This window comes from Chiloscyllium plagiosum, chromosome 35 (genome assembly GCF_004010195.1).
Source record: "Chiloscyllium plagiosum isolate BGI_BamShark_2017 chromosome 35, ASM401019v2, whole genome shotgun sequence".
Taxonomy (NCBI): Eukaryota; Metazoa; Chordata; class Chondrichthyes; order Orectolobiformes; family Hemiscylliidae; genus Chiloscyllium; species Chiloscyllium plagiosum.
In genome coordinates, this window is record NC_057744.1 from 37,039,095 (window position 1) to 37,050,506 (window position 11,412).

Below are 11,412 nucleotides of genomic sequence, written 5' to 3' on the forward strand. Positions count from 1 at the left end.
AAGTTCAGGGGCATGGGGCGGGGTGGGTGTGGTGGGGGGGGTAAGTGCTCAGCAATGTGATGCCCCGGGTTGCTGGGGTGAGTGTGGAACAGGGGGCTGCTCCTTGTGTGTCCGGTCGGGGCTACACTGTGCCTCTTGCTCCAGGAGTCCGAGCTTGGATCGGCCACTGCACCAACAGCCCCGAACCCACGGCGGTACCAGCTGCACACTAACAACACGGAGATTTTATTCTGTTTTGTGTGATTTTAAAATAACATCGAGTTTGCAAAAAAGAGGAGAAGCGATTTCTTCACCGTGATAGTGAAACTGTAGTACAGGAGTGAGGGGAATCTTTCCCTAATGATTACAGGCTGCAGTTGCAATGCCCCTGCAGTGGGTTTTGAGGGTCTCTCTCGATCTGGAATTAGTTCGGATTAGCGAGTGACACTTACACTTTCCTCTGAAGCCAACAATGGCTGGATCCGGAGCAGACCTGGTGCAAGTCCGGATCGATGAGCTGGGAGAGAGGGTTTCACATTCTGCTGCTTTCCCATTCCCTAGGATCTCTTGCTGGATGGTTCAGTGTCCACAGGTGAGGACTGGATCATTCCTTGTTACAGACAGATCTTCAGAGAAAGTGGTGCTGCCTCAGGGTCTGTCAGGCTCTAGTGAGACCCAGGGGTTCACTCTGTCCTGATCTGGTGCAGTGTTCTCAAGACATTTCAAATACTTAAAATACAAAGGAAAAGAAATCATTATTATTTGTTTCTGCTTTTCACCGTTCTCTATTTATTTTATTCTCTGTAAATTTAAATCCTTTTATACTGTGATTAAGAATAAATGGAGGGAAATCCCTTTCAGGGACAGGGAGGATGGTTTAAAGAGGACGCCAATTGGAAAACATTTTTAGAAATGTTCTTGTAGTGTTCTCACTGGGAAGGATAGATGCAAATTAAGCCACAACTTTGACTAGGAAAGTGAATGGGTATTTAAAAAGACATTTACAGACCACGGGGAAGTACACAAAAGGGGATTAATAGGCAAGTTATTTCAGAAAGGTCATCAGCAGCAATATGGGCTGCAAGATCACCTTCAACGCGAAATGCTCCTCAGATAAAACTCTGAACTCATCAACTGGAATAATATTGTACAATTGTGTACAATCTTCTTAATAACATTGTGTTAGACTTCAGAAAGCTACAGCACAAAGGGACTTGGGAGTGTTTGTGCACAAATCACAAAAAGTTAATAGAGAAGTCAAATTTAATGTTGGCGTATATTACAAAGGGAATGGAGAATAAAATAGGGACATCTTCCTAAGATTACAAGGCACTAGTCAGACCACAGCTGGAATACTGTGAACAATTTTGGGCCCTTTTTCTAACAGAAGATATATTGGCATGAGAGAAGCCCAGAGAGGGTTCACTTGGTTGATTCTGGATTTGGAGGAGAAAGTGAGGACTGCAGATGCTGGAGATCAGAACTGAAAATGTGTTGCTGGGAAAGCACAACAGGTCAGGCAGCATCTGAGGAACAGGAGAATCAACACTTTGGGCATAAGCTCTTCATCAGGAATGAGGCTTGGGGTCGGGGCTGAGAGATAAATGGGGAGGGGTGAGAGGGTTGAGTTGAATTGGGTTGAGGGGTGAGGTAGCTGAGAAAGCAATAGGTGGATGAAGGTGAGGGTGAAGGTCAGAGGGGGCAGTGATGGACAGGTCCAACGGGTGATGCAGAGTTGGAGGCTTGGGACTGGGGTAATGTGGGGGGAGGGGAAATGAGGAAGCTGTTGAAATCCATGTTTATCCCGTGTGGTTACAGGGTCCCAAGGCGGAGTATGAGGCGTTCTTCCTCCAAGCGTTGGATAGTAATGGTTTGGTGGTGGTGGAGGCCCAGGACCTGCGTGTCCTTGACGGAGCGGGAGGGAGAGTTGAAGTGTTCAGTCATGGGGCGGTGGGGTTGGTGGGTTCCGGTGTCCCAGAGATATTCTCTGAAATGGTCTGCAAGAAGGCACCCTGTCTCCCTGATGTAGAGGAGACCACACCGGGTGCAACAAATGCAGTAGATGACACTGATAGAGGTACATGTAAATTTCTGATGGATGTGGAAGGATCCTTTGGGGCCTTGGATAGAAGTGAGGGGAGTGGTGTGGGCACAGGTTTTGCATTTCCTGCGGTGGCAGGGAAAGGTGCCAGGAGTGGGGTGTGGGCTGGTAGGGAACGTGCACCTGACAGGGGAGTTGAGGATGGAATGGTCTCTCCATAATGCTGATAGGGGAGGGGAGGGAAATACATCTGTGGTGGCGGGGTCTGCTTGGAGATGACAGAAGTGGCAGCAGATGACCTCTGCATACATCACATCATCCTCCGCCACTTTCGCCACCTCCAAACGGACCCTGCCACCAGAGATATATTTCTGTCCCCACCCCTATCAGCGTTCCAGAGAGACCATTTCCTCTGCAACTCCCTCGTCAGGTCCACGCCCCCCACCAGCCCACACGCCACTCCTGGCACCTTTCCCTGCCACCGCAGGAAATGCAAAACCTGCGCCCACACCACTCCCCTCACCTCCGTCCAAGGCCCCAAGGGATCCTTCCACATCCATCAGAAATTTACCTGTACCTCTTCCCAATGTCATCTACTGCATCCATTGCACCCGGTATGGTCTCCCCTACATCAGGGAGACAGGGTGCCTTCTTGCAGATTGTTTCAGAGAATATCTCTGGGACACTGGAACTCACCAACCCCACCGCCCTGTGGCTGACACTTCAACTCCCCCTCCCACTCCGTTCAAGGACATACAGGTCCTGGGCCTCCTCCACCACCAAGCTGTTACCACATGATGCCTGAAGGAAGAATGCCTCATATTCCGCCTTGGGATCCTGCAACCAGTCTGGATAAATGTGGATTTTAATAGATTACTCATTCCCCCTCACCCTGCATTTTCCCAGTCCCAAGCCTCCAGCTCAGCACCGCCCTCCGGACCTGTCGATCACTTCCCCCCCTCTGACCTATCACCTTCTCCCTCACTTTCATCCATCTATCGCTTTCCCAGCTACCTCCACCACCCCCCCTCCCCACCAACCCCATCCACTCCCATTTATCTCTCAGCCCAGGACCACAAGCATCATTCCTGATGAAGGGCTTATGCCCGAAACCTTGATTCTCCTGCTCCTTGGATGCTGCCTGACCTGCTGTGCTTTTCCAGCACCACACTCTCGACTCTGGATATGGAGGGACAGTCTTATGAGGAGTAGATGAGTAGGTTGGACCTGGACTGACTGGAGTTTAAAAGATGGAAAGGTGACCTTATTGAAACACAAGATTCTTAGCAGACTTGACAGAGTAGATGCAGAGAAGACAGAGGTAAGGAGGAACTTCTTCTCTCAGAAGGTAGTGAGTCTGTGGAATGCTTTACCCTGGAGCGCTGTCAATGCTTGGGAGTTAAGTATATTCAAGGATGACATAGACAGATTTGTAATCAGTAAGGGAATCAAGTTATGACAAAAAGGCAGGCAAATGGAGTTGAGGATTATTAGATCAGCCCTAATTTCATTGGTGGAACAGACACAACGGGCTGAATGGTCTGTTTCTGCTTCTACATCATATAGTCTAATAATATAGTTCAGATGGTATTTGCAAATTGATTGCTTTTTCCTCAATTCTCTTCCAAGGAAATCGACACCCGCGGATGTACGGCCCCACAAGCACTGACTTTCACAAGAGCACAGCTCCCACACACACTGGCTCTCACTGGGATACTGCTCACCAGGGTACGGGTCCCACACATACACTGAATTCTCACTAGAGTATGGCTCACACACACACAAACACACACACACAAACACACACAGATTCTTCTCAATGGCGTACAGCTCCCACACACACACTGACTGTCACTGGGGTAAAAGTCCTGCACACACTGTCTTTCATTGGGAATACTTGTTCTTCACACACTGCCTCTCATTGAGGTACGTGTCCTACACTCTCACTGGGGTACATCTGCGCACACTGACTCACTGGGGTACGGGTTCTGTGCACACACACATACACATTCTCTCTCTCTCTCGCAAACGCTGCACAGCTTCCACACAAACTGACTCTGACTGGGTACATCTCCTGCATACACACTGAGCTGTCAGCACTCTGATTGGACCAGATGTTTGTGAAAGTTGTTCACCTCCCCCAGTTGTTGGTGACTTAGTGCCAACTGATTAATGGCCATTCCTGATAAATTCTGTCCCATTATCTCAGCATCTGCCAAAATCCCAGCGTCTGATTTCAGCACCATCAACAGAACTTTAGCCTCCACTTAAACATTAGTCCTGTTTGTTCAAGTACTGGTTCCTTAAAAATAAGTTTTGACTGTGACACTATGATATTTGTTTATTTCATTCCTTTCGGTGAGGCCAAAACTAGCTGAAGAAATCCTGAACCTGGGAGTGTGAAGATCCAGTGGTATTTAATGGTTTGAGTTCCTTCCCATTACTCTCCGTGTTACCCCTCGACCAGTCAAGGCTAATAGTCAGGAGGGAAGATCAGAGCTGACTGTGCGATCAGCAGGAAATGAAGAGAGACTGCACCTGGGGTTTGAGAGCAGTGATCACCAGAGGAATGGCACCAACCCTTCTCTGGCATGTGATGCTCCTCAATGGATTTTAGGGGTGAAAGCAAAATACTGCAGATCCTGGAAATCTGCAATATAAACAGGAAATCGTGAAAATCGTCAGCAGGGAACGCAGCATCTGTGCAAAGAGACAGGTCGAGTTAACATGGCAGGTCAGTGATCAGAAATATTATCGTCATCGATCCCTATCAATTTAGTATACACCAGCCAGACATTAGGCTTGGTAAATCCCAGTGCTTTAGGAAGTATCCTTGCACCAACACACTACATTTTCCACAGATCATATTCTATCAGACCTCAATCTGATCCAGTCTGGGCATAAAGCTCAGGCCTGAAACTAGCTGACCATTTTGAACAGCATCCCCTCCACCTTCCATCCCAAGTTATATTACAGCCTGTAGCCAGGATTGCTACTAATTCCCATGATCATGTGTTATTTATTTATTTATTTTCTTTATTCAATTTCCACCACCAGGAAGATAGGAAAACATCATGTGTTATTTATGCTGCTTAGATAAAACAGGGCTGGTTTAAAAGGATTAGTGTTGTTAAATTGAATTGTTGAGTGATCTTTCCATGGAAGCAGCTGTCAATTATGAGGCATGCGGTTGAACATAGAACATAGAACATTACAGCACAGTACAGGCCTTCAGTCCTCAATCTTGCGCCAATCTGTGAATTAATCTGATGCCCATCTAACCTATACTGTTCCATTATTATCCATGTGTACATCCAATGCCCATTTAAATGCCCTTAACGTAGGCGAGTTTTCTACTGTTGCAGGCAGGCCGTCCCATACCCCTACGACTCTCTGAATAAAGAAACTACCCCTGGTATCTGTCCTAAATCTATCACCCCTCAATTTAAAGCTATGTCCCCTTGTGTTAGCCTTCACCTTCTGAGGAAAATGTCTCTCACTGTCCACACTATCTAACCCTCTGATTATCTTATACGTCTCGATTAAGTCACTTCTCAACCTTCTTCTCTCCAACAAAAACAGCCTCAGTTCCCTCAGCCTTTCCTCGTAAGACCTTCCTTCCATACCAGGCAAACTCTGAGTCAATCTCCTCTGAACCCTTTCCAAAGCTTCTACATCCTTCCTATAATGTGCTGACCAGAACTGTATGCAATACTCCAGGTGCGGCCGCACCAGTGTCTTGTACAGCTGAAGCATGATCTCGTGGCTCCGAAACTCCATCCCCCTACCAATAAATGCCAACAAACCATATGCTTCTTAACAACCCTATCAACCTAAATGGCAACTTTCATGGATTTATGACCCTGGACACCAAGATCTCTCTGTTCATCTACACTGCCAAGAATTTTACCAATAGCCCAGTATTCTGCATTCCTGTTATTTCTTTCAAAAAGTGTGAATTACCGCACACTTTTCCACATTAAACTCCATTTACCACTTTTCCACCCAGCTATGCATCTTATCTATGTCCCTTTATAACCCACAACATCCTTCAGCATTGTCTGCCTTAGTGTCATCGTAAATTTACTAAACCATCCTTCTACGTCCACATCCAGATCGTTTATAAAAATGGCAAACAGTAGTGGCCCCAAAACATATCCATGTGGCACATCACTGGTAAGTGAGCTCCAGAATAAACATTTCCCATCAACCACCACCCTCTGTCTTCTTTCAGTTAGCCAATGTCTGATCCAATTTGCTAAATCATCTTCAATCCCAAAACTCTGTATTTTGTGCAATAGCCTACCATGTGGAACCTTATCAAGTGCCTTACTGAAATCCATATACTTAACCACTTTACTTTCATCCACATGTACGTCAACTTCTCGAAGAACCCAATAAGGTTAGTGTGGCACAACCAACCCTTCACAAAACCGTGTTGATGATCCTGAATCAAATTATTCCTTTCCAGATGATGATAAATCCTATCTCTTATAATCTTTTCCAACACCTTACCCACAACCGAAGTAAGGCTGACTGGCCTATAATTACAGGGTTGTCCCTACTCTCCTTCTTAAACAAAGGAACAACATTTGGTATCCTCCAGTCTTCTGGTACTATTCCTGTTGGCAATGATGACATAAAGATCAAAGCTAAAGGCTCTGCAATCTCCTCGCTGGCTTCCCAGACAATCCGAGGATAAATCCCATCTGGCCCAGGGGTCTTACCTATTTTCAGATCTTCCAAAATCGCTAAAACCTCCTCATTATCAACCGCAATCCCATCTAATCTTGGAGCCTGTATCTCTGCATTCTCACTAACATTGCCCTTTCCAATGTGAATACTGACAAAAAGTATTCATTTAAGCGCTTCCCTATGTCCTCAGATTCCACACACAACATTTCACTACTATCTTTGATTGGCCCTAATCTTACTCTAGTTATTCTTTCATTCCTGATGTACCTATAGAAGGCCTTAGGGTTTTCCTTGATCCTCTCTGCCAACAACTTCTCATGTGCCCTCCTGGTTCTTCTTAGCCCTCTCTTTAGATCTTTTCTGGCTAACGTATAACTCCCAAGCCCCCTAACTGAGCCTTCATGCCTCATCCTCACATAAGCCTTCTTCTCCCTCTTGACAAGAGCTTCAACTTCTTAAGTAAACCATGGCTCCCTCTCTTGAAAACTCCCTCCCTCCCTGTAAGGTATATACTTATCAAGGACATGCAGTAGCTGTTTGAAAGGGTATTGGTACCCCTCTGGTTCAGGTGAAGACCATCCTGTTTGTAGAGGTCCCACCTCCCCAGAAAGAGTTCCAATTATCCAAGAATCCAAAACCCTCCCTCTCTCCTTTACCATCCCTGCAGCCATGTGTTCAGCTCTGCTCTCTCCCTGTTCCTCGCTTCACTAGCACGTGGCACGGGCAACAAACCAGAGAGAACAACTCTGCTTGTTCTAGCTCTAAGCTTCCACCCTAGCTCCCTGAATTTCTGTCTTAAATCCCTACCTTTCTTCATACCTGTGTCATTGGTGCCGATGTGGACCACGACTTGGGGCTACTCCCCCTCCACTCAACGATTCCAAGAACACGATCAGAGACATTGATTTTTAGCAATGGATATAGAAGGTGCTGGAGAAACTCCGCAGGTCTGGCACCAGCATGTGTGGGGAAAGAAACAGAGTTAATGTTTCAGTTTGATGACCTATCATCAAAACATAGTTTTTTTTTTTGCAAGGTTATTAACCTGAAACACTAACACTCCACAGGTTCTGCCAGACCTGTTGAGTAATTCCAGCTATTTCGGGTTTGATTTGTGTCAGTTTATTGCCGGTTGCAAGTGTCAGAGAAATATTTCTGAGTGATCTCAGGCTGCTCCATGGGCTGGACTGCAACATCTCTTACTCAAAGCCATGTAAAGTCCTGTAAAGTCTAAAATTAGATCTGTTTGCTTCATCAGAAATGAAACTTGTAATCTTCATTATTAATGAGCATTTTCTGCAGGACAGTGGTGTGGAAATATTGCATTGCTTAGGGAATTGTCACTTTGCTGCACACTCTCGTGATATACGATGGGACCAATGATTGCATAATCAGCTTTTGACTCACGCTGTGTACCTCATTGACCTGCAGAGCCATTCTGGAATAAATATTATGCAGAGAAGGTTGTCTTGGAGGTGAACTTTGCATCAGTGAAGGAGAAGCCAGTCCTGAATATTCAATACTCAAAGGCCAATGAGACTTCCTGATGTAGTGTGTCTTGGTTTTATCACAATGTACCCACATTCTCACCTGAACAGTGATAAATGTGAAAACTACAAGGAGGTGCTACAGTGAGTGTTGGAGGCCTAGCATTTAACTTCTAATAGGGTCATATAGTATGGGAACAACAATAGAAGCAATTAGGAGGCCATTTATCACTTTGAGCCTTACTGTTCAATTAGATAATGGGTAAGTTGTACCTTAAACTCATTTATCTAGTTCTATATTCCTTTATATCTTCACTTTACAGAAGCCTAGTGACCTCAGTATTAGAAAATGCAACTGTCAGACAACACCTATCATATTTTTGGAGAGTGCATTCCAAGTTGCTCACATCTGTTGTGTGAGAAATTGTTCCTTGTTTTCACTCCTGAACAACTCAGTTTAGTTTTTAAGATTATGACCCCCTTGTTCATCATCCCTTAGCAGCGAAAATAATCTGTCAGCCCTAGCTTATCAAATTACTTTAACATTTTAAACAACTCAGTCAAATCCTTTGCATCTTCTTTAATCTGTAAAATACAAACCATCTTTTTGCAAGATTTCTCCATAAATTAGTCTTCAAAAGTCTGCTTAATTTTGGTTTGTCTGTATTGGGCATTCCCTTACAAAGTTATCTATCCCTCTGGAGGTACCGTGCCCAGAACTGAATGTGATATTTTAAATGGTGTTTAGCCAGAGGTCTGTAATATACCCTCCATCACGTTGATTTCCAACTTCCTTATGATAAAGGGCAGCATTCCTTGAGCTCTGGATTATTCTTTGTCCAAACACACTCTAAGTACGTTCAGAATTTGGACTTCTAAATGCCTCTATTCCTTCTCAGTTCCAAGTTTTCATCTTTTATAAAATATTCTCATTTATCTTTCTCAGGTGTAAATTGGATAGGTCTGTCTTTACTCACATTGAATTTCAATGGCTGCAGTTGATGCATTAAATCTCTTATTCCCTTTGCTCACATCTACAGTCCAGACATTCTCTTCTCATCTCCTGTCATCCACAGGTTTACTTATACAACTCTCAATTTCTTGAAGTCATTCACAAATAAGGGAGCTTAAGGTCCCAAAACAGAGGTCTCTGCCTCCCATTCCATTTGACCTTAATTTTGCAATAATCATTCATATGGAACTTTATTGAAAGCCTTTTGGAAGTTAATATAAATAATATACAAACACTTAAAATAATATGAACACATTAAAACTTGCGAACAAGGAACAAGAGTAGAACACTTAGCCCTTCAAACATGTTGTTCAATAAGATCATGAGTGATCTGACTTTAACCTCAAATCTGTATTCCTGCTTGCCCCGATAATCTTTCATATTTTTGCTAATCAGGAATTTACCTGCCTCTGCCTTAAGATTACTTAAAAATTCTGCATTTACTGTTTCTTGAGAAAGATTCTCCCACAAGAGGAAGCATCCTTTCCACATCCACTTGGTCCCATCCCCTCAGGATCATGTACGTTTCAATTAAGTCACCTCTGATTCTTTAAAACTCCTGAGAATATAGGCCTAGCCTGCCTTGCCTTTCCTCGTAAGGCAATCCATTCATTTGGTCCAGTAATGACCATTATTGGTCCAGTAATTGTTTTCTGATCTGTTTCAAACACACCAATAGCCTTTCTTAAGTATGGTGGCCAATACTATACACAGTACTCAAGATGTAGCCCTGTATGACCAAAACAAAACCACGTTACTCTTGCATTCAATTCACCTCCCAGTAAAATATTGCATTGTATTAGCTTTCCTGATTACTTCCTGTGCCTGCAAACTAATCTTCTGCAATTCATGAGCTAGGATACCCAGATTTCTCTATGTCAGATCTCTGCAACCTTTCACCATTTGATTTCTTCTTTTGTTCTTTCTGCCAAGTGAACTTTCCCACATTGCACTTCATTGTCAGATCTTTGCCCACTTAGGCTCCTTATGTCCTCTCCACAACTCACTTTCCTATCTAGTTTTGTATCATCAGCAAATTTAGTTACAATATTCTCACTCCCTTCATCGAAATCATTTATATGAATTGTAAAGAGTTGAGGCCCATCGGCAGACCCCTGTGGCACATCACTCTTGGCATCCTGCCAGCCTGAAAATGACCCAATTTTTCATACTCTGCTTTCTGTTATCCAGCAATAGCTATCCATGCAAATATGTTTATCCTAAACCATGAGCTTTTATTTTGCCTAATAAAACTTCTTATCAAAAGCCTTTTGGAATCTATGTCCAATATTATTCCACTTGCTCCCCTTTATTTACAGCGCACGTTATTTCTTTAAAGACTCCAGTGAATTAATTAAACTTGATTTCCCTTTGGCCAAAATGTGTTGGTCTGCCTGATTATCTTGAACTTAACAAAGTGTCTGTTATAACGTCTTTAATCATAGTTTCTAACATTTATCTATGACAGAGGTTAAACTAACTTGCCTGTAATTTTCTGCTTTCTGCCTTCTCCCCTCTTCAAATAAAGGAATTTCATTAGCTATTTTCCAATATAAGGGAAACTTTCTCGACTTTGGTTTTAATTTTGCAAAATTAATTAAACATCACTCGCTACTTCTTTTAAGGATCTGAGGACATGTCAACTCACCGTTCCAACAATTTATTCAGTACTACCTACTAATTGTGTGTTTCTTGAGCAATTCCACAATTTACAGCTATTTCCAGAATGTCTCTTGTATCTTGTAAGAGTCACTTGTGAGAGTATTTGTCATGAGAGATTTAACCTTAACCTAAATCGCTAGTTGACTTGGTACAAGGTACATAACTCTCACAAGTAACGTTTTGCATTTATCATACCTAATCTCTACCTAGACTGCTTCTTTAACAGTCAGGGCAGGCAGAGACAAGGTAGAACGAATAAATTAAACTGCATTTATTTCAATGCAAGAGGCCTAACCGGGAAGGCAGATGAACTCAGGGCATGGTTAGGAACATGGGACTGGGATATCATAGCAATGACAGAAACATGGCTCAGGGATGGGCAGGACTGGCAGCTTAATGCTCCAGGATACAAATACTATAGGAAGGATAGAAAGGGAGGAAAGAGAGGAGCAGGAAGTGGCGTTTTTGATAAGGGAGCAGTGTTGAGGGAGGATATTTCTAGAAATACATCCAGGGAAGTTATTTGGGTGGAACTG

General features: G+C 43.7%; 1 protein-coding gene across 1 annotated transcript in view; it reads left to right on the forward strand.

The window, feature by feature from the left end:
- Nucleotides 1-500: 500 nt before the first annotated feature.
- Nucleotides 501-11,412, forward strand: part of LOC122540754 (G protein-activated inward rectifier potassium channel 4-like) — a 49,167-nt gene continuing 38,255 nt past the window's right edge. Inside the window, exon 1 of the mRNA XM_043676931.1 lies at nt 501-571. The gene's annotated coding sequence lies outside the window, so the exon portion shown is untranslated. The remainder of the gene's footprint in view (nt 572-11,412) is intronic.